The sequence below is a fragment of the Globicephala melas genome, chromosome 1 (genome assembly GCF_963455315.2).
Source record: "Globicephala melas chromosome 1, mGloMel1.2, whole genome shotgun sequence".
In the NCBI taxonomy this organism is placed as follows: domain Eukaryota; kingdom Metazoa; phylum Chordata; class Mammalia; order Artiodactyla; family Delphinidae; genus Globicephala; species Globicephala melas.
Genome location: NC_083314.1, coordinates 79,213,618 through 79,236,332, shown reverse-complemented (window position 1 = coordinate 79,236,332; position 22,715 = coordinate 79,213,618). Strand labels below are relative to the sequence as shown.

General features: G+C 42.0%; 1 pseudogene; it reads left to right on the top strand.

Moving 5' to 3' along the window:
* The first annotated feature begins 18,574 nt into the window (after nucleotides 1-18,574).
* LOC115846941 (asparagine synthetase [glutamine-hydrolyzing]-like) lies at nucleotides 18,575-20,294 on the top strand (annotated as a pseudogene).
* The last annotated feature ends 2,421 nt before the right edge of the window (nucleotides 20,295-22,715 follow it).

Here is a 22,715-nt window from a genome sequence, read left to right as displayed (position 1 = left end):
CAACTAGAGTTGGGCGAGTTGGACTTCAGCTCAGATCTGCTAACCAGGGAGGCCCTGCACGGCGCCCCGACACCGGGCATCCCCCAGCCTGAAGCAAGGTGCTTGGGAAGGCTGGCAGGGTGGGTGTGGCCCACGTTCCTTCTGCTCCTTTCAAGCCCTAGAGAAGCACAGTAAATATTAGAGGGGATAGGTTATCGAGTTGACAGTTGGACAGCCAGGCGATTATGTAACTGCTGCCTGAACTTTGGCTGGGCCTCCACAAACAGGAAATGGGTTCTCAAGGCCACGGTGGGTTCTGGAGCCTCAGCTGCACAGGGAGGGCGCAGGGCGCTTACGGTTCCCTCCTTTTCTTCCACCCTCAGCCTCTTTAAACAGGCCCTGAAATCACTGATGGGGAAATGGGGAAGTGAGGGAAGAAGGACTAAACCCAGCAAAGGGAAAGTAGAGGAGATGATGAAGTCAGAGTCTCTAAGAATAACTTGATGTGTCAAAAAAAAGAAAAAAAAAAGCAAGAGAGAAAGAAAAAAAAAACTTGGTGTTCTTCATCTCTAGCAAAACAAAAATGACAAGGAAGCAGTAAGTCTGCTCCAGAGTGATAATGGGGAGAAAGGAAAGTTAACTTGTGAAACCACCTCCCGTGCACTAGCCCTTGCCTGCAGCACCCAGTTTAACCCTTGACACCACCCAGTCTTGTAAGTAAAGCACCCTCCTTTCACTCACGAAGAAACTGAGGCTCAGAGAGGGCCAAGGCTTCTGACAGATGGCAGAGCAGGATTTCCACCCAGGTCCGCCTGACTCTGGAGCTCACAGTTTTTCTAATCAATCCTTGGCGTTTTTGTGTTTTGTTTTGCTTCGTTTGGTTTCAGGAGGAGGAGGGTGGGGAGCAGAAGAACAGAAGGAATGTGGAAAGCTCTGATGTTTTGTTTCTTGGAAACCTCAGAACAGAGAGACTTTTTCTCGGAAAGGGGGAGAGGAGTGAGGAAGCAGATGTCTACAGCTTGGAGCTGTGCGGTCTTGATAGGGGGAGTGGTGGAGACCCCCCCCCCATGCTCTGGGAAAGACTGGGAGCATATACATCTAAGTAACAGCCGTGGTTACCTCTGGAGAGACGCAATGGAAGGAAGGTGATGATTTCCCATTTTTTCTTTATATGCTTCTGGATTTTAAAAGATAAAAAGCATGGGGAATTCCCTGGTGGTCCAGTGGTTAGGACTCTGCGCTTTCACTGCAGTGGCCCGGGGTTCAAGCCCTGGTCAGGGAACTAAGATCCCACAAGTTGTGTGGTATGGCCAAAAAAAAAAAAAAAAAAAAAAAAAGCATATATTACTTCTGTAACCAAACCCCAAATAAAGGTATTAAAACAAAACAAAACATATATATATTGAGAGAGAGAGAGAGAGAGGGAAAGAAAGAAAGGAAGGAAGGAAAGAAAGAAGGAAGGAAGAGAGGAAGAAAAGAAAACAGGATGGAAGATCAGTGCAGTGCAGTCAGGGCCACAGTGGGAGCCCATGCTAGGGAGAAGGACTGGCCCTGGGTCCTTCACCCAGCAGCTGTCCCACCAACCTCTCTGCCCTCTCCTTTGAAGACACACATGTGCATGGTCATTCATTCATTCAATCTCCACAAACATTTCTGGAGCCCTGTTTTGGTAGACAAAGTGGTGAACAAGACAAAGTTTCTGCCATCAAAGAGATGACATTCTAAGGGAGACAGCCAATAATCAAGTAAATGTATAAATAAATAAGATTATTTCATATAAGTGCTAAGAAGGAAGGAAGATAATGCAAGGGTGACCGAGAGTACAACATTCGAAAGGGTTGTCTGGTATATACAGGTACAGGTTTGTGTGCAAACGAACAGCATAAACAAACTAAGAACCCAGGAACACACAAACGTATACGAAAATGCCTGTAGCACGTAAGGTAGCAGCCTGCGGCGGCCTGAAGCAGAACTGGCTGGACAAGTTGAAGTTTTGGCCTGCTCAGGATTTCTGAGCCCTGGCCTGCTCATTTCTCCTTGTTTTAATAGACCAACTCCATGCCCTCAGAGGAAGAGAGTAGCGTTTACTGAGAACCTGTTACCAGGCGTCACTGGTGCCAGGCTGGGCACTGCACTCTAGCAAGCAAATGGCTCAGGCACGGCCCACAGCACACCTGGAGAGGCAAGTAGCTTTTTTCTTCATCTCACCTTAAGGAAACAAAGTTTTACTAATTCATCCAGCTGCCCACGCTCATCTCACAGCACCTCCCCATCTCTGAACAATGCTGAATTCAGAGCCTGTTGCTCAGAGCAGCAACGAAGCTCAGAGAAGAGAAATAAAGAAAAAACAACAATGCCCTCTGCCAGGGCTTTCCACAAAGGGTATAATTTGAGAGAGCTTCCTCCCCACCTCGAATCCACTCAGAAATATCCTCCCTTCTGGCCTGCTGCTGATGCCTGAAACTTCACCACCAGCAGTTTATGTCTTTCTGTTATGTGATGGCCTCTTCTCACCTCTGAGCTGCAGGGATTACCCCTGGGGTGTTAAGCCGCTAGGATTTTAGCAGTGTGGTCAGATGCATGCCTCCCAGTGGGCAGTGCTGAGGAGTGGCTACTGGTCTACCGGCAAGAGCAAGGGAGATGCTAAAGAGGGGAAAGAAAGTGCTTTAAAAGCAACTTTTACCTTAACTATTTTATCCCTATCTCTTGAGAGAGAAGACAAGAATAGAAAGTGAGATAGAGAGATCTCCTCTCTCTCTCTCATTCCGGAAAATTTCAATAAATACAAAAGTAGACTGAATAGTATAACGAACCCACAGGTACACCATACACCTTCAATAAAGATCAGCTCATAACCCATCTTGTTTCGACTATACCTCCAAGCCTCCCTCTACCTTGGATTTTTTTTGCAGCAAACTCTAGACATTATATTATTTCTTGAATTAATATTTCAGTATGCATCCCTTCAAGATAAGAATTCTTTTTTAAAAACCACAATACCATAATCACAGGTAAACAAATTAATACACCTTTACTATTACCAAATATTAAATCAGTGTTCAAATTTCCCCCATTGTCTCGTAAGTTTTCATTTTACAGTTTATTTGCATCAAGATCTAGACGGTCCATAACTGTCCGTTGACTTTCTCAATAACTCTCTTAGGGGCTTCCTGGGTGGCACAGTGGTTGAGAATCCACCTGCCAATGCAGGGGCCACAGGTTCGAGCCTGGTCCGGGAAGATCCCACACGCTGCGGAGCAACTAAGTCCATGCACCACAACTACTGAGCCCACGTGCCACAACTACTGAAGCCCGCGAGCCTAGAGCCTGTGCTCTGCAACAAGAGAAGCCACCGCAATGAGAAGCCCGTGCACCACAACAAAGAGTAGCGCCCGCTCGCCGCAACTAGAGAAAGCCCCCATGCAGCAATGAAGACCCAACGCAGCCAAAAATAAATAAATAAAATAAATTTAAAAAATGCTTAAAAATATAAATCTCTTAAATCTCTATAACCTAATCTCTTTAACCTCTGCCTACTGAAGACTTGATTTTCTGTTTAAATGAAGAGTCTGACTAGAACAGATATTATGTGTCTTGTAATACATCTAATCTACAAGAAGAAAAGGTGAAGTGGGTTTGAAAACCAGTTATGTAGTCTAGAAAAGGTAATGTCGGTTATAGAGACACAGGTGAAAGTTTGCCATCACACTCCGCCCTCCCCTACAGCCTTCCTCCCGTGCCAGGACTGGCTCCAGAAGAGCTGAGACAAGAGCCATAAAGCCATTGCTTTAATGCAATCATCTCCACCTTTACAGAGACCCACTTGGCTTGCACCCTTTCAGTTAAGAGCCTGGGAAGAAACAATTGCATCATTCTTGGTTAATGGCCCAAATTAAGCCATCAACCCCCCTAATCAAGCCTTCATTTTGGACACGTTACAGTACTGTAAATAAAATATCCAAAGGAAAATAAAAGCCCTTCCGTTTGAGGCTGGTAGGACCTTTGGTCCCTGGAGTCATATTCCTGAGTCACAGTTTCTCTACGAAGACTCAGGGCAGGCAGGAACAAATCCTCTCCTTCCCTTGGGAGCCCAGGGCCTCTGCTTTCTCACCTCGGCACCAAGAAGCTGACTGGGAAGAAAGTAGGGGATACTTCTCCCAGTGCCCCAGAAAGACAGGAGTCCCAAGGTTTGAAGAGATGTCCTCAGTTCTACTTGGAATCAGAGGGAGGCCCGGGAAAAAGTCTCCATGCATATCCTGGATTCTCTGTCTTCTATACACCATATCTAACCTGCTGTTTCCACTAGGATCTCCCCAGGGTCACAGGCATGTGTAGAAATACTAATAATTGCTATTTGGGAAATGAATACTGTGAGAGTTCCTATCTCAGCTTGTCAAAAGTCAACCAAAGTTTAAAAGGCAAAGTTTAAACTGAAAAACAATGATTGCTCTCAAGATCCAAAATCTCCAACAAATCAATTGGAAAAAGACAGTGCAACAGAAAAATGTGCCAAGAATATGAAAATGAAAGATAAATGGCTTTATAAACATAAGAAGAGTTACCCAATCTCATTAGTAATCAGAGAAATGCTTGTTAAAACCACAATATGACATGACTTTCAAAAATAAAAAGGCTGATAATATTCAGGTTGGAAGGAGTGTGGGGAAAAGGTCATGCTTATATTTTATTGGCAAGAGTATAAAATGGTGAACATTTTAAGAAGGCAATTTAGCAATACCTAGCAACATTTTACAGGGAAATCCATTTTAATGATCTGCTCTGTGGAAAGACAAGTATGCAATATAGACAAGGACACAAATATGTGAATAGAATGTTCATTGCAACATTGTTTGTAATAGCAAGAAGTTGGAAACAATCAGTAGGGGAAATGGTTAAATACGTTATGTAACATCAATAATATGGAACACCAAGCAGTCATAATGTACAGTTTTGTATATACTGATATGGAAGGATATCCAAGGAATATGGTCAAGGGGTAAAAAACAAAAAATAGTATAATCTTATTTAATTAAAACTATATATTAAATTAAACCATTTAATTAATTGTTTAAATTAATTTAATTTATATTAAACTAGTTTAAATTATATATGTTTAAGTTATATCTATGTGTATTTATATGTTCATAAAAAAGGATTTGTAGAGATAAATCATCCTTTATTATACCAAACATACCAAATGTAACTGACAGTGGTTACCTCTGAGGAATTGGATTATAGGGAGCAATTTTTATTTTTACATTATATATCAATTACGTTTTTTAATTTTTTAAAATAAATTTATGTATTTATTTATTTATTTTTGGCTGCATTGGGTCTTCATTTCTGTGTGCAGGCTTTCTCTAGTTGTGGCGAGCGGGGGCCACTCTTCATTGTGGTGCGTGGGCTTCTCATTGCGGTGGCTTCTCTTGTTGCGGAGCACGGGCTTTAGGCGTGCGGGCTTCAGTAGTTGTGGCACGTGGGCTCAGTAGTTGTGGTTCACGGGCTTAGTTGCTCCACGGCATGTGGCATCTTCCCGAACCAGGGCTTGAACTCCAGTCCCCAGCACTGGCAGGCGGATTCTCAACCACTGTGCCACCAAAGAAGTCCCTATTTTTATTTTTTTAATTAAAATTTTTTTTATTTGGCTGCATCACACAGCTTGTGGGGTCTTAGTTTCCCGACCAGGGATTGAACCTGCACCCTTGGCAGTGAAAGTGCCAAGTCTTAACCACTGGACTGCCAGTTATGGAGTTTTAAAAGTTTTATAGTAAGCTTGAAATACATACATAATTTAAAAATTGAAATAATGAAAGAATACAATAACACAGTTTCTTATTAGAAGAGCAAAACTTTTAAAAGTTAAAATCCAGTATTGGTGAGACAGGAGGAAAAGGGCATGCTCATTCAGGATTGGTGAGAGTACCAGCTGGTGCCTGATTAACAAAATGCAATTTGTCACTACCTATCAAAAGTTAAACTGTGTGTACCATTTTACCTAGGAATTCCACTTTCAGGATGTAGTCTAGAGACATACCTGGACAAGTAGGCAAGACACAGGTAATAATGATAATAACAACAACAGCCATCACTTATTAAATGCTTAATAAGCCCTTGGTGCTGTTTTAAGGACTTAAAGACAAACAAAGAGACGTGAACCACACGTCTCATATAAAAGCTTACCTGTGCCAGGTACTTCTCTAAGCTCTTTACATGCTCTGTGTGTGTTTTATTTATTTATTTTTAAAAATTTATTTATTTTGGGCTGCATTGGGTCTTCGTTGCTGTGTGCAGGCTTCTCACTGAGGTAGCTTCTCTTTGTTGCCGAGCACCGGCTCTAGGTGCACGGGCTTCAGTAGTTGTGGCTCGGGGACTCAGTTGCTCCCCGGCATGTGGGATTTTCCCGGACCAGGGCTTGAACCCGTGTCCCCTGCATTGGCAGGTGGATTCTTAACCACTGTGCCACCAGAGAAGCCCTGCTCTGTGTGTTTAATCCTCATAACAGCCCTGTGAAATGAGCACTCTCATGTCCACTTGACAGATAAGGGAGTTACATATACCAAAGGGAAGTAACTTGACAAAGTCATACAGCTAGTGAGCGGCAGAGCCCAGGAAGTGAACCCAGGCAGTTGGCGTTAGACTCTGTGTCTGTGACTCCTACGCTATAATAATGTAGTAAATCATATAATCTTCACAGCTCCTTGGGATAGGTTGTTTTTGTGTTTTATTGTTTGGGTCTGGCCAGCACATACATCTCTTTTTAAGTTTGGTGGGAGACAGAACCCACCAACCACTTCAGGAACCAAAAGGCCAGATACTCACTGTCCCAGGTCCCCTTGCAGCTGGTAGCAAGCATGTGACTCGGTCTTGGACAGCCAGCTGTGCCGAAGGAGGACAATGACACAGAGAAATAGGGACAGTGGGGAGTGGGCTTTGGTTGATGCGGGGGGGCACGCAAGTGTTTGGGTAGGTAGCATGCTACAGAAGCTCCTAGGGTCCCATGATGCTGGTGGAGCCAGGGCTGCACTTGAAATTTGAGAGGTAGAAGCTGCGTTCTGAGAATGGGGTCTCAGACGAGGAAAGCTCTCCGGCTGCTCCTGGCTGCAGTTCAGGCACATCTGTCACTGGGGCCTTATGACTCAGGGGATCCAGTGGTGCTTGACGTACTGGGGTGATCTTAGAGACTGTGGCAAGCAAGTCCCAGAAGGAGAGTCCCCAGGGTGGCCCAAAGCGGTGGTGAGGTCCAGCCAACTTCAGCAAGTAACAGTTCTTCTCTTGATAAATAGCTTCTTGTGAGTTTCTGGATCTCAGTAGAAACCAAACATAGGGCCAAGCCCCTTATGAACTGAGGATTATCTGATCCACCCAGCCAGCCCAAGGTCTCACAAGCCCTGGTGCTCCTCGTCTTCAAATAGAGCTGGCTGGAGCCTGATAGTATCCTAAAGGCAGAAAGGAGCCACAGAATGCCCTGGTGTGCCTTCTAGCTTGCCATATCTTGCTAAATAACCTCTCCTCCCTCAGTCCACTCCAGTGGCTTCAGGAGAAGTTAGGCATGAAGACACTGGAAACAAAAAAATAATTCCAGGGGACCTCCCTGGTGGTCCAGTGGTTAAGAATCTGCCTTCCGATGCAGGGGACACGGGTTCAATCCCTGGTCGGGGAACTAAGATCCCACATGCTGCGGGGCAACTAAGCCCGTGCGCCGCAACTACTGAGCCCGTGGCTCTAGAGCCCGAGCGCCACAACTAGAGAGAAGCCCACGTGCCACAACGAAGATGCTGTGTGCCACAACTATGACCCAACACAGACAAATAAATAAATAAATATTACAAAAAAAATTCCAACTTGGATTGCAGGAGACTGGCTCTGCACCATACACCATCACCAGCCAGAAGTGGCTTATTATTAAGAGATTAACAGCAAGAATTCTAAATAGATAAACAAGGTACTACTGTAGAGCACAGGGAACTGTATTCAATATCTTGTAATAACCTATAATGGAAAAGAATCTGAAAAAGAATATATATATATATTTATTTATTTATTTATATGTAAAACTGAATCACTTTGTTGTATACCTGAAACTAACACAACATTGTAAATTAACTATACTTCAATTTTTTAAAATGGTTAAAAAAACCCACCACAGTTAAAAAAAAAAAAGATTAATAGCAAGAATTCTAGAACCAGACTGCCTGTATTTGAATTCTGGTTCCACTAGTTCCTAGCTATATGAATTTGGGCAAGTGTTTTTTTTTGTTTTGTTTTTTTGTGGTACGCGGGCTTCTCACTGTTGTGGCCTCTCCTGTTGCGGAGCACAGGCTCCGGACGCGCAGGCTCAGCGGCCATGGCTCACGGGCCCAGCCGCTCCGCCGCATGTGGGATCCTCCCGGACGTGGGCGCGAACCCGCGTCCCCTGCATCGGCAGGTGGACTCTCAACCACTGCGCCACCAGGGAAGCCCTGGGCAAGTGTTTTAATCCCTCTGAACCTCTGTTTCCTTATCTCTAAAAGAGAGATAATAAAAATACCTAACCTCGTAGGTTGGTTTAAAAATTAAATAACGTAATGTATGTAAAACTCTTTGAATAGTCCATGCACTAAGTGTTCCTGTTATTATTGCGGTAACAAAGTGCTTCTGAGAAAAAGTTCTAGAGATCTATTGCACAACAACGTGAATATACTTAGCACTATTGAACTGTACATTTAAAAATGGTTAAGACAGTAAATTTAATGTTATAGGTTTTTTACCACAATTTAAAAATGTTTTAACCCTTAGGAAAGCAGAAGTTTTTAGCATGGAATTTTTTTTTGGATGGAGCTTTATTTATTTATTTATTCATTTATTTATTTTGGCTGAGCCACGTGGCTTGCGGGATCTTATTTCCCCGACTAAGGATGGGACCCGGATCCCCGGCAGTGGAAGTGCGGAGACAACCACCGACCGCCAAGGAATTCCCTGGAATTTTATAAGATATTTACTTTCAAATCTAGAGACTCAGTGGTCTTTTTCTTAAATTGTACATAATTAACAAATGCCTCTTCATTGAAAAAAAATAGTAAAACCCTTCTGAGAGATGATCCTGGAAGTTAATGGAGAAAGAAAATCCTCCAATGGGTAAAATTTCAAGTAGAATACATCATTGGCTCTTTTGGGAGAAGACACAGAGGATCTATACTGATTCATGTGCAAGGTCAGTGATTTGGCTGGGTGGACAAACGTAGATGGAACAAAATCAGAGGGTTGGGGAAAAGAGGTTTGGGAAGAAGTCTTGTGAATGGACCTCTTAGGAGGGCCCCAGAACACAAGAACATTTGTGTCTAGTAGAGCCACTCACCACAGGGTCGTCTCCCTAGAGGCTGCTCCTGGTGGTCAGATGGGTAAGGTGAACCCGCTTTATGGGCGTCATTCTGTTTCTCCCTGAGACATTCTATGAACCAAACAGCTGTGGTGGCAAGGACACAGGCTGTATGTGGCCTTCACAGGATGGACCGCCCCTTACCAAGTCAGACCTAGTGGGGGCTACTGCTGAAGGTCAGCTTGGCCCACAAAAGCTACCAATTCAGCCCACCTACTTGATGAAGGGTGCTTATGTTAGCTCTCCTCCAACAAGGAAGGGGCAGAAATTTGTTCTCTCTAGAAGGCAATTATGCATTTTTAAGCCTTGGATTTATTTTCCCTACTCCCATACATCTGCCCACCCCCTACCATCTGTGGACATTCCAGATGCCTCATACGCTATCGTGGCTCCCCACACGCGTGGCTTCTGACCAAGATCTCACTGTACAGTGAAAGAGTGTTGACGGTGTCTAGCACGCGAAGTGCTCTGCAAGTATTAGTGTAACCAAAAGTGGGGTCCAGCTGCTCAGTGCTCAAAAGTCCATAAAGAGGCAAGTTGGTGGAAAGGAAAGTTTGCTTTATTTTGGAAGCTGGAAACCGGGGGCGGGGGGTGGGGGGTAGGGCGGATTCCCCCTCCCCCTCCCCGCCCCCTCCCCTCCCCTCCCCTCCCCTCCACGCCCACTGACAATCAGTGGGCAAGAGCTTTTATAGATGTAGGGAGGGGCTACATGCAGAAACAGCACAGTCAGCTCTGACAGTCATCTTGAAATTGGTCATGCGGTGGTCTGACAAGCGTCGTCTTGATTTAAAAAAATATATTTATTTATTGTTGTGGCTGTGCCTGGTCTTAGTTACAGCACGTGGGATCTTCGTTGCAGCATGCATGCGGGATCTAGTTCCCGGACCAGGGATCGAACCTGGGCTCCCTGCATTGGGAGAGTGGAGTCTTTACCCAATGGACCACCAGGGAAGTCCCTAGATTGTCTTAAGTACAGTTAATCTTCAATTCCAGGGTTGGTTTGTTCCCATTTCCTTGAGGCCAATTCTTGGAACTGTGGCATCTTATGTCAAGGCTACAGTCTGGTCATCATGTAGTTAACTTCTTCCACCTGCTGGGGGTTTCAGTATCTAAAAGACAGCTCACAGGATATGGCTCTGAATGTTATCTACAGCCTTTGAGAAGGAACTAAAGGTCCTTGACTTTGCTTACAGACTAAACTATTATTGTTTTGTCCTGTTTGACTGCTTTTCTTTGCTTCTGCATTTTCTCACTTCTCTGATTAAACTTATTCTTTGGCTAAAGATTTTCCACAGACAAGAGGCAGGCGGAGGACATGGTGGGGAAGGACCATAGTGTCCTCCTCCATTTCATTAGCTCATCTAATCTTCACAGAAACCATATTAAGCTAAATACCATTATTATCTCCATTTTACAGATAAGGAAACTGAGTTACAGAGAAGTTTTATAAATGGCTCAAAGTCACAGTAGGTAAGTGAGTGGTGAGGCCAATATATGAATCCAAACAGTTTGGCTCCAGAGTCCATGTTCTTTACCCTGGAAGGCCCATGGGAGTCATGAGTCTTATGTACTCCATCCCTCAGAAGGAGTTGGCTTTGTAGAGACTGAGTTATGGCAAAACCCTCTGAGAATGGAGTGCTGACCCCAGAGTAGAGTGCAGTGTATGCTCTGAACCAGCAGCAATTCTATGGTACCATTTCTTTCTTAGCCAGGATACATGGTGGCCCCAGGAAGAGGGAGATAGAGGTGGGAGTGGGGCCTCTAACTACTACACCTAATAACCCACAACATTTTTGCGTGTAGCCCCATGACTCTGGGCTTTGCTGGTTTAGAGGTTTGGTATCCCAAGGAGGTTTGCTTCCACAAAGAGGAGACACCAATAGGCCCATTGCACTGGAACGTGAGACAGAAACCTGGCCATTTGGGGCTTTTTAAGCCATTGAGTAAACAGGCAAAGAAGGGGAATAAGACGTTAGCTGGGATGATTGATACTGATGATTTAGAGAAAATAAGGTTACTGTTACACAGCAGGGTCAGAGAGGAGGATGTGTGCAACCCAGCGGCACCCCAGGGATATCATATACCATCATGTCCAATGGTTAAAGTTAACAGAAGACTAAACCAGCAGAAGCAAGATAACAGCTAGTTATCCTCCAGGAGTGAAGGTTTAAGTCACTCCATGAGAAAAGAACCCAACCATCTTAAGTCCTGCCTGTATAACATAGTGGTTTAGAGCCTGAGCTCGGGTACCAGACTACATGGATTTAAATCTGAGTGCTAACACATGCTGGCTGTGTACCTGTGTCTACTTTAGTTTCCACACCTGTAACATGGGGATAATAATAGTTCATATCTCAAACGGTTATTTTGAGAATTAACACTTATAAAACACATAGAACAGGGTCTGGCATGTAGTAAACACTCTATAAATGTTAGCTATTATTAAGACAAAGGAATGAGAAGCAACAGAGGAAAGTCATAAATACCAGTGACAGCCTCAGGCTCAGTTGTGAAAATGAGAACAGTACAGGAATGTTTATACCAGTTTTATTTGTAATAGCCAAAAACTAGTCAGAAACAATCCAGATGTTCGGCAGTATGTGATTGAATAAACTGTGGTGCATCCACACCATGGTAGATGCAGCAGTAAGAAGAAATGAACTATTGCACAGAGAAAGAAACCATCAAAATGAAAAGGTAACCTACGGAATGGGAGAAGATACTTGTAAATCATCTATCTGATAAGAGGTTAATGTCCAAAATTTATAAAGAGCTCATACAACTTAACTGCAAAAACCCAAACAATCTCATTAATAAATGGGCAAAGAATCTGAATAGACATTTTTCCAAAGAAGACATACAGATGGCCAACAGGCACATGAAAAGGTGCTCAGCATCACTCATCACCAGGGAAATGCAAATCAAAAGCACAAAGAGGGCTTCCCTGGTGGCGCAGTGGTTGGGGGTCCGCCTGCCGATGCGGGGGACGTGGGTTCGTGCCCCGGTCTGGGGGGAATCCCGTGCTCTGCGGCGGGAGGGGCTGCGGCGGTGAGAGGCCCGCGTACAGCCAAAAAAAAAAAAAAAAAAAAAAAGCACAAAGAAGCGCCGGTGGGGCACAACTACAAGTGGAGGCACGCACCACGGTCCCGGGCGGGCAGCCCTCAGCCATGGCGCGCGGCCTCTAGCTCCTGCTCCTGAGCTGCGCCTGCAGCGTGGCGCCCCCTGCCCGGGAGGTGAAGGTGGCCTCTTTGGAGGATGTGGACTTGCCTTGCACTGCCGGCTGAGACCCGCAAGTTCCCTACGCGTTCTCCTGGGCCAAGCTTACAGATGGCTGTGTAGAGAGGATGGAGGTGTCCCAGGAAGACCTGTGGTACTCTCAGCAGAGGGGCTCTTCAGCGGCCCCCAGAGAAAGGCTGTATTCCCTGAGGTTCCGAAACACTACTAGCTACAACTTGGGGACCTGCAGGTACTCTCTGGGAGATCCAGAAAGGCAGAGAAAGTTAAGTGGGACCGTGATCTTGAAAGTGACAGGATGCTCTAAGGGACGCAAACAAGAGACTTTTAAGAAATACAGAGCTGACACCGTGGGGCCAATGACACTGGCAGCAGAAGTCCTGGGAAGTACTCCTTGGCGTGAGCCTTCCCAGAGTCTGTCATTAGCCCCACCAAAGAGCCCAGGTAGACTCCAGTGTTGGGTTGCCTCAGGCAAAACAACCAACAGGGAGGGAACCCAGCCCCACCCATCAACAGTCAGGCAGATCAGAGCTCTAGTGAGCTCTGCCCACCAGAGCAACAGTCAGCTCTACACACCACCAGTCCCTCCCATCAGGAAGCTTACACAAGCCTCTTAGATAGCTTCATCCACCAGAGGGCAGACAGCAGAAGCAAGAAGAACTACAATCCTGCAGCCTGTGGAACAAAAACCACATTCACAGAAAGACAGACAAGATGAAAAGGTAGAGGGCTTATGTACCAGATGAAGGAACAAGATAAAAGCCCAGAAAAACAACTAAATGAAGTGAAGATAGGAAACCTTCCAGAAAAAGAATTCAGAATAATGATAGTGAAGATGATCCAGGACCTCGGAAAAAGAAAGGAGGCAAAGATTGAGAAGATGCAAGAAATGTTTAACAAAGACCTAGAAGAATTAAAGAAAAAACAAACAGAGATAAACAATACAATAACTGAAATGAAAACTACACTAGAAGGAATCAATAGCAGAATAACTGAGGCAGAAGAACAGATAAGCGATCTGGTAGACAGAATGGTGGAATTCACTGCTACGGAACAGAATAAAGAAAAAAGAATGAAAAGAAATGAAGACAGCCTAAGAGACCTCTGGGACAACATTAAATGCAACAACATTCGCATTATAGGGGTCATAGAAGGAGAACAGAGAGAGAAAGGACCAGAGAAAATATTTGAAGAGATTATAGTCGAAAACTTCCTTAACATGGGAAAGGAAATAGCCACCCAAGTCCAGGAAGCGCAGTGAGTCCCATACAGGATAAACCCAAGGAGAAACACACCAAGACGCATCGGCATGTAATCAAATTGGCAGAAATTAAAGACAAAGAAAAATTATTGAAAGCAGCAAAGGAAAAATGGAAAATAATATACAAGGGAACTCCCATAAGGTTAACAGCTGATTTCTCAGCAGAAACTCTATAAGCCAGAAGGGAGTGGCATGATATACTTAAGTGATGAAAGGGAAGAACCTACAACCAAGATTACTCTACCCGGCAAGGATCTCATTTAGATTCGATGGAGAAATCAAACAGACAAGCAAAAGCTAAGAGAATTCAGCACCACCAAACCAGCTCTACAACAAATGTTAAAGGAACTTCTCGAAGTGGGAAACACAAGAGAAGAAAATACTCCAACCAAAAGACACAGGCTTTCTGAATGGATACAAAAACAAGACCCATATATATGCTGTCTACAAGAGACCCACTTCAGACCTAGGGACACATACAGACTGAAAGTGAGGGGATGGAAAAAGATATTCCATGCAAATGGAAATCAAAAGAAAGCTGGAGTAGCTATACTCATATCAGATAAAATACACTTTAAAATAAAGACTGTTACAAGAGACAAGGAAGGACACTACAAAATGATCAAGGGATCAATCCAAGAAGATATAACAATTATAAATATATATGCACCCAACATAGGAGCACCTCAATACATAGAGCAATTGCTAACAGCTCTAAAAGAGGAAATCGACAGTAACACAATAATAGTGGAGGACTTTAACACCTCACTTACACCAATGGAGAGATCCTCCAAAATGAAAATAAATAAGGAAACAGAAGCTTAAATGACACAATAGACCAGATAGATTTAATTGATATTTATAGGATATTCCATCCAAAAACAGCAGATTACACTTTCTTCTCAAGTGCACATGGAACATTCTCCAGGATAGATCCATCTTGGGTCACAAATCAAGCCTCAGTAAATTTAAGAAAATTGAAATCATATCAAGCAGCTTTTCTGACCACAATGCTATGAGATTATAAATGAATTACAGGGAAAAAAACGTAAAAAACACAAACACATTGAGGCTAAATAATACGTTACTAAACAACCAAGAGATCACTGAAGAAATCAAAGAGGAAATCAAAAAATACCTAGAGACAAATGACAATGAAAACACGACGATCCAAAACCTATGGGATGCAGCAAAAGCAGTTCTAAGAGGGAAGTTTATAGCTATACAAGCCTACCTCAAGAGACAAGAAAAATCTCAGGTAAACAATCTAAACTTATGCCTAAAGGAACTAGAGAGAGAAGAACAAACAAAACCCAAAGTTAGCAGAAGGAAAGAAATCATAAAGATCAGAGCAGAAATAAATGAAATAGAAACAAAGAAAACAATAGCAAAGATCAATAAAACTAAAAGCTGGTTCTTTGAGAAGATAAACAAAATTGATAAACCATTAGTCAGACTCATCAAAAAAAGAGGGAGAGGACTCAAATCAATAAAATTAGAAATGAAAAAGGAGAAGTTACAACAGACTCCGCAGAAATACAAAGCATCCTAAGAAACTACTACAATCAACTCTATGCCAATAAAATGGACAACCTGGAAGAAATGGAAAACTCTTAGAAAGGTATAGCCTCCCAAGACTGAACCAGGAAGAAACAGAAAATATGAACAGACCATTCACAAGTAATGAAATTGAAACTGTGATTAAAAATCTTCCAACAAACAAAAACCCAGGACCAGATGGCTTCACAGGTGAAGTCTATCAAACATTTAGAGAAGAGCTAACATCTATCCTTCTCAAACTCTTCCAAAATATAACAGAGGGAGGAACACCCTCAAATTCATTCTACGAGGCCACCATCACCCTGTTACCAAAACCAGACAAGGATGTCACAAGGAAAGAAAACTACAGGCCAATATCACTGATGAACATAGATGCAAAAATCCTCAACAAAATACTAGCAAACAGAATCCAACAGCACATTAAAAGGATCATAAACCATGATCAAGTGGGGTTTATTCCAGGAATGCAAGGATTCTTCAATATACGCAAATCAATCAACGTGATACACCATATTAACAAATTGAAGGAGAAAAACCATATGATCATCTCAATAGATGCAGAGAAAGCTTTCGACAAAATTCAGCACCCATTTATGATAAAAACCCTGCAGAAAGTAGGCATAGAGGGAAATTTCCTCAACACAATAAAGGCCATACATGACAAACCCACAGCCAACATCATCCTCAATGGTAAAAAACTGAAAGCATTTCCACTAAGATCAGGAACAAGACAAGGTTGCCCACTCTCACCACTCTTATTCAACATAGTTTTGGAAGTTTTAGCCACAGCAATCAGAGAAGAAAAGGAAATAAAAGGAATCCAAGTCAGAAAAGAAGTAAAGCTGTCACTGTTTGCAGATGACATGATACTATACATAGAGAATCCTAAAACTACCAGAAAACTACGAGAACTAATCAATGAATTTGGTAAAGTAGCAGGATACAAAATTAATGCACAGAAATCTCTGGCATTCCTATACACTAATGATGAAAAATCTGAAAGTGAAATCAAGAAAACACTCCCATTTACCATTGCAACAAAAAGAATAAAATATCTAGGAATAAACCTACCTAGGGAGACAAAAGACCTGTATGCAGAAAATTATAAGACACTGATGAAAGAAATTAAAGATGATACAAATAGATGGAGAGATATACCATGTTCTTGGATTGGAAGAATCAACATTGTGAAAATGACTCTACTACCCAAAGCAATCTCCAGATTCAATGCAATCCCTATCAAACTACCACTGGCATTTTTCACAGAACTAGAACAAAAAATTTCACAATTTGTATGGAAACACAAAAGACCCTGAATAGCCAAAGCAATCTTGAGAACGAAAAACGGAGCTGGAGGAATCAGGCTCCCTGACTTCAGACTATACTACAAAGCTACAGTAATCAAGACAGTATGGTACTGGCACAAAAACAGAAAGATCAATGGACCAGGATAGAAAGCCCAGAGATAAACCCACACGCATATGGTCACCTTATCTTTGATAAAGGAGGCAGGAATGTACAGTGGAGAAAGGACAGCCTCTTCAATAAGTGGTGCTGGGAAAACTGGACAGGTACATGTAAAAGTATGAGATTAGAACACTCCCTAACACCATACAGAAAAATAAGCTCAAAATGGATTAAAGCCCTAAATGTAAGGCCAGAAACTATCAAACTCTTAGAGGAAAACATAGGCAGAACACTCTATGACATAAATCACAGCAAGATCCTTTTTGACCCACCTCCTAGAGAAATGGAAATAAAAACAAAAATAAACAAATGGGACCTAATGAAACTTCAAAACTTTTGTACAGCAAAGGAAACCATAAACAAGACAAAAAGACAACCCTCAGAATGGGAGAAAATATTTGCAAATGAAGCAACTGACAAAGGATTAATCTCCAAAATTTACAAGCAGCTCATGCAGATCAGTAAAAAAAAACAAACAACCCAATCCAAAAATGGGCAGAAGACCTAAATAGACATTTCTCCAAAGAAGATATACAGACTGCCAACAAACACATGAAAGAATGCTCAACATCATTAATCATTAGAGAAATCCAAATCAAAACTACAATGAGATATCATCTCACACCAGTCAGAATAGCCATCATCAAATATCTAGAAACAATAAATGCTGGAGAGGGTGTGGAGAAAAGGGAACCCTCTTGCACTGCTGGTGGGAATGTGAATTGGTACAGCCACTATGGAGAACAGTATGGAGGTTCTTTAAAAAACTACAAATAGAACTACCATATGACCCAGCAATCCCACTACTGGACATATACCCTGAGAAAACCATAATTCAAAAATAGTCATGTACCAAAATGTTCATTGCAGCTCTATTTACAATAGCCAGGAGATGGAAACAATCTAAGTGTCCATCATCAGATGAATGGATAAAGAAGATGTGGCACATATATACAATGGAATATTACTCAGCCATGAAAAGAAACGAAATTGAGCTATTTGTAATGAGGTGGATGGACCTAGAGTCTGTCATACAGAGTGAAGTAAGTCAGAAAGAGAAAGACAAATACTGTATGCTAACACATATATATGGAATTTAAGGGATAAAAATGTCATGAAGAACCTAGGGGTAAGACAGGAATAAAGACACAGACCTACTAGAGAATGGACTTGAGGATATGGGGAGGGGGTAGGGTAAGCTGTGACAAAGCGAGAGAGTGGCATGGACATATATACATTACCAAACGTAAAATAGCTAGTGGGAAGCAGCCGCATAGCACAGGGAGATCATCTTGGTGCTTTGTGACCACCTAGAGGGGTGGGATAGGGAGGGTGGGAGGGAGGGAGACGCAAGAGGGAAGAGATATGGGAACATATGTATATGTATAACTGATTCACTTTGTTATAAAGCAGAAACTAACCCACCATTGTAAAGCAATTATACTCCAATAAAGATGTTAAAAAAAAAAAAAAAAGAAAGGAGGAGGGCTGAAGTTTTCCCCTTTGCTCTCCAAAATCTTTGCTTCTTTTTAGATGACTTTATAAAACAGCTTTATTGAGATGTAATTCACATACCATAAAATTAATCCATTTAAAGTGTACAGAGCCCGCAAGTCGCAGCCTGCTCACCTCACACCCGCCCACCCCAATGGAGCCCAGAATTTCTGTGATCGTATTTGAATAAGTCACTTGGAGAGAGCCCGTAGCTCCATTGCACCATGTGTGGCATTTGGGCCCTCTTTGGCAGCGACGACTGCCTTTCTGTTCAGTGTCTGAGTGCTATGAAGATTGCACACAGAGGTCTAGATGCATTTCTTTTTGAGAATGTCAGTGGATACACCAACTGCTGCTTTGAATTTCACCGGTTTGTGGTGGTTGACCAGCTGTTTGGAATGCAGCCAATTTGAGTGAAGTAATATCCTTACTTGTGGCTCTGTTACAACAGTGAAATCTACAACCACAAGGAGCTGCAACACCATTTTGAATTTGAATACCAGACCAACGTGGATGGTGAGATAATCTTTCATCTTTATGACAAATGAGGAATTGAGCAAACAGTTTGTATGTCGGATGGGGTATTTGCATTTATTTTACTGGATACTGTCAATAAGAAAGTGTTCTTGGGCAGAGATACCTATGGAGTCAGACCTTTGTTTAAAGCCGGGACAGAAGATGGACTTTTGGCCATGTGTTCAGAAGCTAAAGGTCTCATTACCTTGAAGCACTCTATGACTCCTTTTAAAAAAGTGGAGCTTTTTCTCCCAGGACACTATGAAGTTTTGGATTTAAAGCCAAATGGCAAAGTAGCATCAGTGGAAATGGTTAAATATCATCGCTGTAGAGATGAGCCTCTGCATGCCCTGTGTGACAGCGTGGAGAAACTCTTCCCAGGTTTTGAGATAGAAACTGTGAAGAACAACCTACGAATCCTTTTTGACAATGCCATTAAGAAACGTTTGATAATGGACAGAAGGATTGGCTGCCTTTTATCAGGTGGCTTGGTTTCCAGTTTGGTTGCTGCCATCCTGTTGAAGCAGCTAAAAGAGGCCCAAGTACAGTATCCTCTCCAGACATTTGCGATTGGCATGGAAGATAGTCCCGATTTACTAGCTGCTAGAAAGGTGGCAAATCATTGCGAGCGAACACCATGAAGTCCTCTTTAACTCTGAGGAAGGCATTCAGGTCCTGGATGAAGTCCTATTTTCCTTTATATTACATCAAGGAAATACTACATTTCCTTGCTATTTCCTTGATATTATGGTATTACAACAGTCCATGCTTCAGTAGGTACTTAATTTCAAAGTACATTCCGAAGAACACGGATAGCGTGGTGATCTTCTCTGGAGAAGGTTCAGATGAACTTACACAGGGTTACATATATTTTCACAAGGCTCCTTCCCCTGAGAAGGCCGAGGAGGAGAGTGAGCGGCTTCTGAAGGAACTCTATTTGTTTGATGTTCTCTGAGCAGATCGAACTACTGCTGCCCATGGCCTTGAACTGAGAGTCCGCTTCCTGGATCATCGATTTTCTTCCTATTACTTGTCTCTGCCACCAGATATGGGAATCCCCAAGAACGGGATAGAAAAACATCTCCTGAGAGAGACGTTTGAGGACTCCAGTCTGATACCTAAAGAGATCCTCTGGTGACAAAAAGAAGCCTTCAGTGATGGAATAACCTCAGTTAAGAATTCCTGGTTTAGGATTTAACAGGAATACATTGACCATCAGGTTGATGATGCAGCGATGGCAAGCGCAGCCCAAAATTTCCCGTCAGTACTCCCAAAACGAAAGAAGGCTATTACTACCATCAGATCTTTGAATGCCACTATCCGAGGTGCGCGGACTGGCTGCCTCATTACTGGATGCCCAGGTAGACTAGCACCACTGACCCTTCCGCCCGCACTCTGACCCATTACAAGGCCGCTGCCAAAGCTTAGGTACTCCCTGAGCTGTGGAGTGAAAGTAAATATTTCTTCTCATTATGAAGGGTAGGGGGCTTGGGGGCAGGATGGGTCAACTGCCCAGGCTTGCGTGGGTGTGAAAAAATAAAAGCCTTAAATCTGAAAGAAAGAAAGAAATAAAGTGTACAGTTCAGTGGTTTTTAATATATTCACAGGTGATGCAATCATCAACACAATTTAATTTTAGAATATTTTCATAATCTCAAAAAGAAAATGATATTCATTAGCAGCCACTTTCCATTCTCCACCCCCAGCCCTAGGCAACCACTCATCTATAGATTTGTTTTTTCTGGACATTTTATATAAATGGAACCATATAATATGTGGCCTTCTTTGTCTGGATTATTTCACTTTGCATGATGATTTCAAGGTCCATCCACATTGTAGCATGCATTAGTACTTCATTATATTTCATGGCCAAATAATATTCCATTGTTTGGCTATACCACATTTTGTTTATCCTTTCATCAGTTGATTGACATATGGGTTGTTTCCACTTTTTAGCGATTATGAATAATGCTACTATGAACATCTGTGAACTAGTTTTCCTATGGACATATGTTTTCATTTCTCTTGAGTATATATACGTAGGAATGGTGAGATATATTTTTCTGTTTGATTGAGGAGGGGGTTTCTTTCTCTTTCATGTTGGAGTCTTTCCTCAAATATCTAGTGATCCCTGGTGATGCTGTTTATATTTAAATCAGAATTTTCAGCATGTCCATCTCAGCCCAGACTTTCAAGGTAGCCGTTGCCTCCAAATTCTAAGATTTTTAGGATAAGACATTCTTGCTTTACCATCTTAAAACCAAAAGTCTTATGTACACCTTAAAAATTAATTACAGAAGCAATAATTATACATATTCTTTTTTAAAAATTACAGTAAAGCAAAAATCTCATTATAACTTCTTCCAACTCTATTTTCCTCTCCAGGGACCAAGTTATTCCCCTCACTCCAGCAAAGCATACTTTCTGCTTTAATTCCATTTTGATTGGCAGATTTTCTTGATCTTTTTTGTTTGTTTGTTTGTTTTTGTGTTTGACTGTGCCACGTGGCTTGTGTGATCTTAATTCCCCACCAGGGATTGAACCCTTGCCCCCTGTAGTGGAAGCATGGAGTCCTAACCACTGGACCACCAGGGAATTTCCAAATCTTTTATTGCTTGGACATTTTTCAGATATTCCTTGAATTTTGCCCTGGAGTGTCATTATAAATAAGATTATGTAACAGTCACTTTCAACCGCCATCATGAGCCCATTAGCCCATTATATATACATGCCTAGTGTATTTCGTGTGTTTAAATTAACACAAATGGTATCACATCATTCATATCATTCTGTGGTTTGCCCTTTTCACACAACAATGTGTTATATGTTAGGTTCTTTCTCTTTAGCCACCTTGTAGTGTTTATTTGTAATAAATACATTGTATTTAATTTATTCATTTCCCCTTTGATGGGCATTTAGATGGTTTCCAATTCTTTGCTATTACAAATAATGCTTCAATAAACATCCTTGAATCTGTTTCCTTGTGCATATGTGTGATTGTCTATAGGTCATACAGTCAGTTAGCATGTATAGTTTTCAATTTTATTAGATGCTATCAAGTTGTTTTCAAAGTGCCTGCTTCAACGTACACTCCCATCAGCAGTCTATAAAAGTACCTTCCCCCATACCTTCTCCAACAGTTGATATTGCCAAATAATTCATTTCTGATAATCTTACTGGTGAAAAAATAGTATCTCCATATTTTAACTTGTGTTTTGTTAAGTGAGGATCTTTTATATTTTAATTTATCATTTGGATGTCTTTCCTATACATTGTTATTTATATTATTTCCTCATTTTCTTAGGATTGGTTATGTTTTTCCTATTGATATGTAAAAGTGTTCCGAATTAGAGTGTATTTGTTTCCCTGTCACTTATATTTTACTTTGTAATAGTATCTTGGGTCATAAATTTTTTTTAAATTTTGATATCAAATTTATTAATCATTTCCTTTACCGGTTTGAATCATGTTTTAGGAATTTATTTACTATCATAAAATATTCTCCCAAAATTAATGTATATATTTAATGTAATTTCAATTAGATTCAATTAGAATCCCAATATGATTTGGTGGGCTTTTTTAAAGTTTTTTTAAAATCATTTATTTATTTATTTTTGGCTGCGTTGGGTCTTCATTGCTGTGTGGGCTTCTCTAGTTGCGGTGAGTGGGGGCTACTCTTTGTTGTGGTGTGCAGGCTTCTCATTGCTGTGGCTTCTTGTTGCAGAGCACGGGCTCTAGGCGCATGGGCTTCAGTAGTTGTGGCACACGGGCTTAGTTGCTCCGCAGCATGTGGGATATTCCCGGACCGGGGCTCGAACCTGTTTCCCCTGCATTGGCAGGCGGATTCTT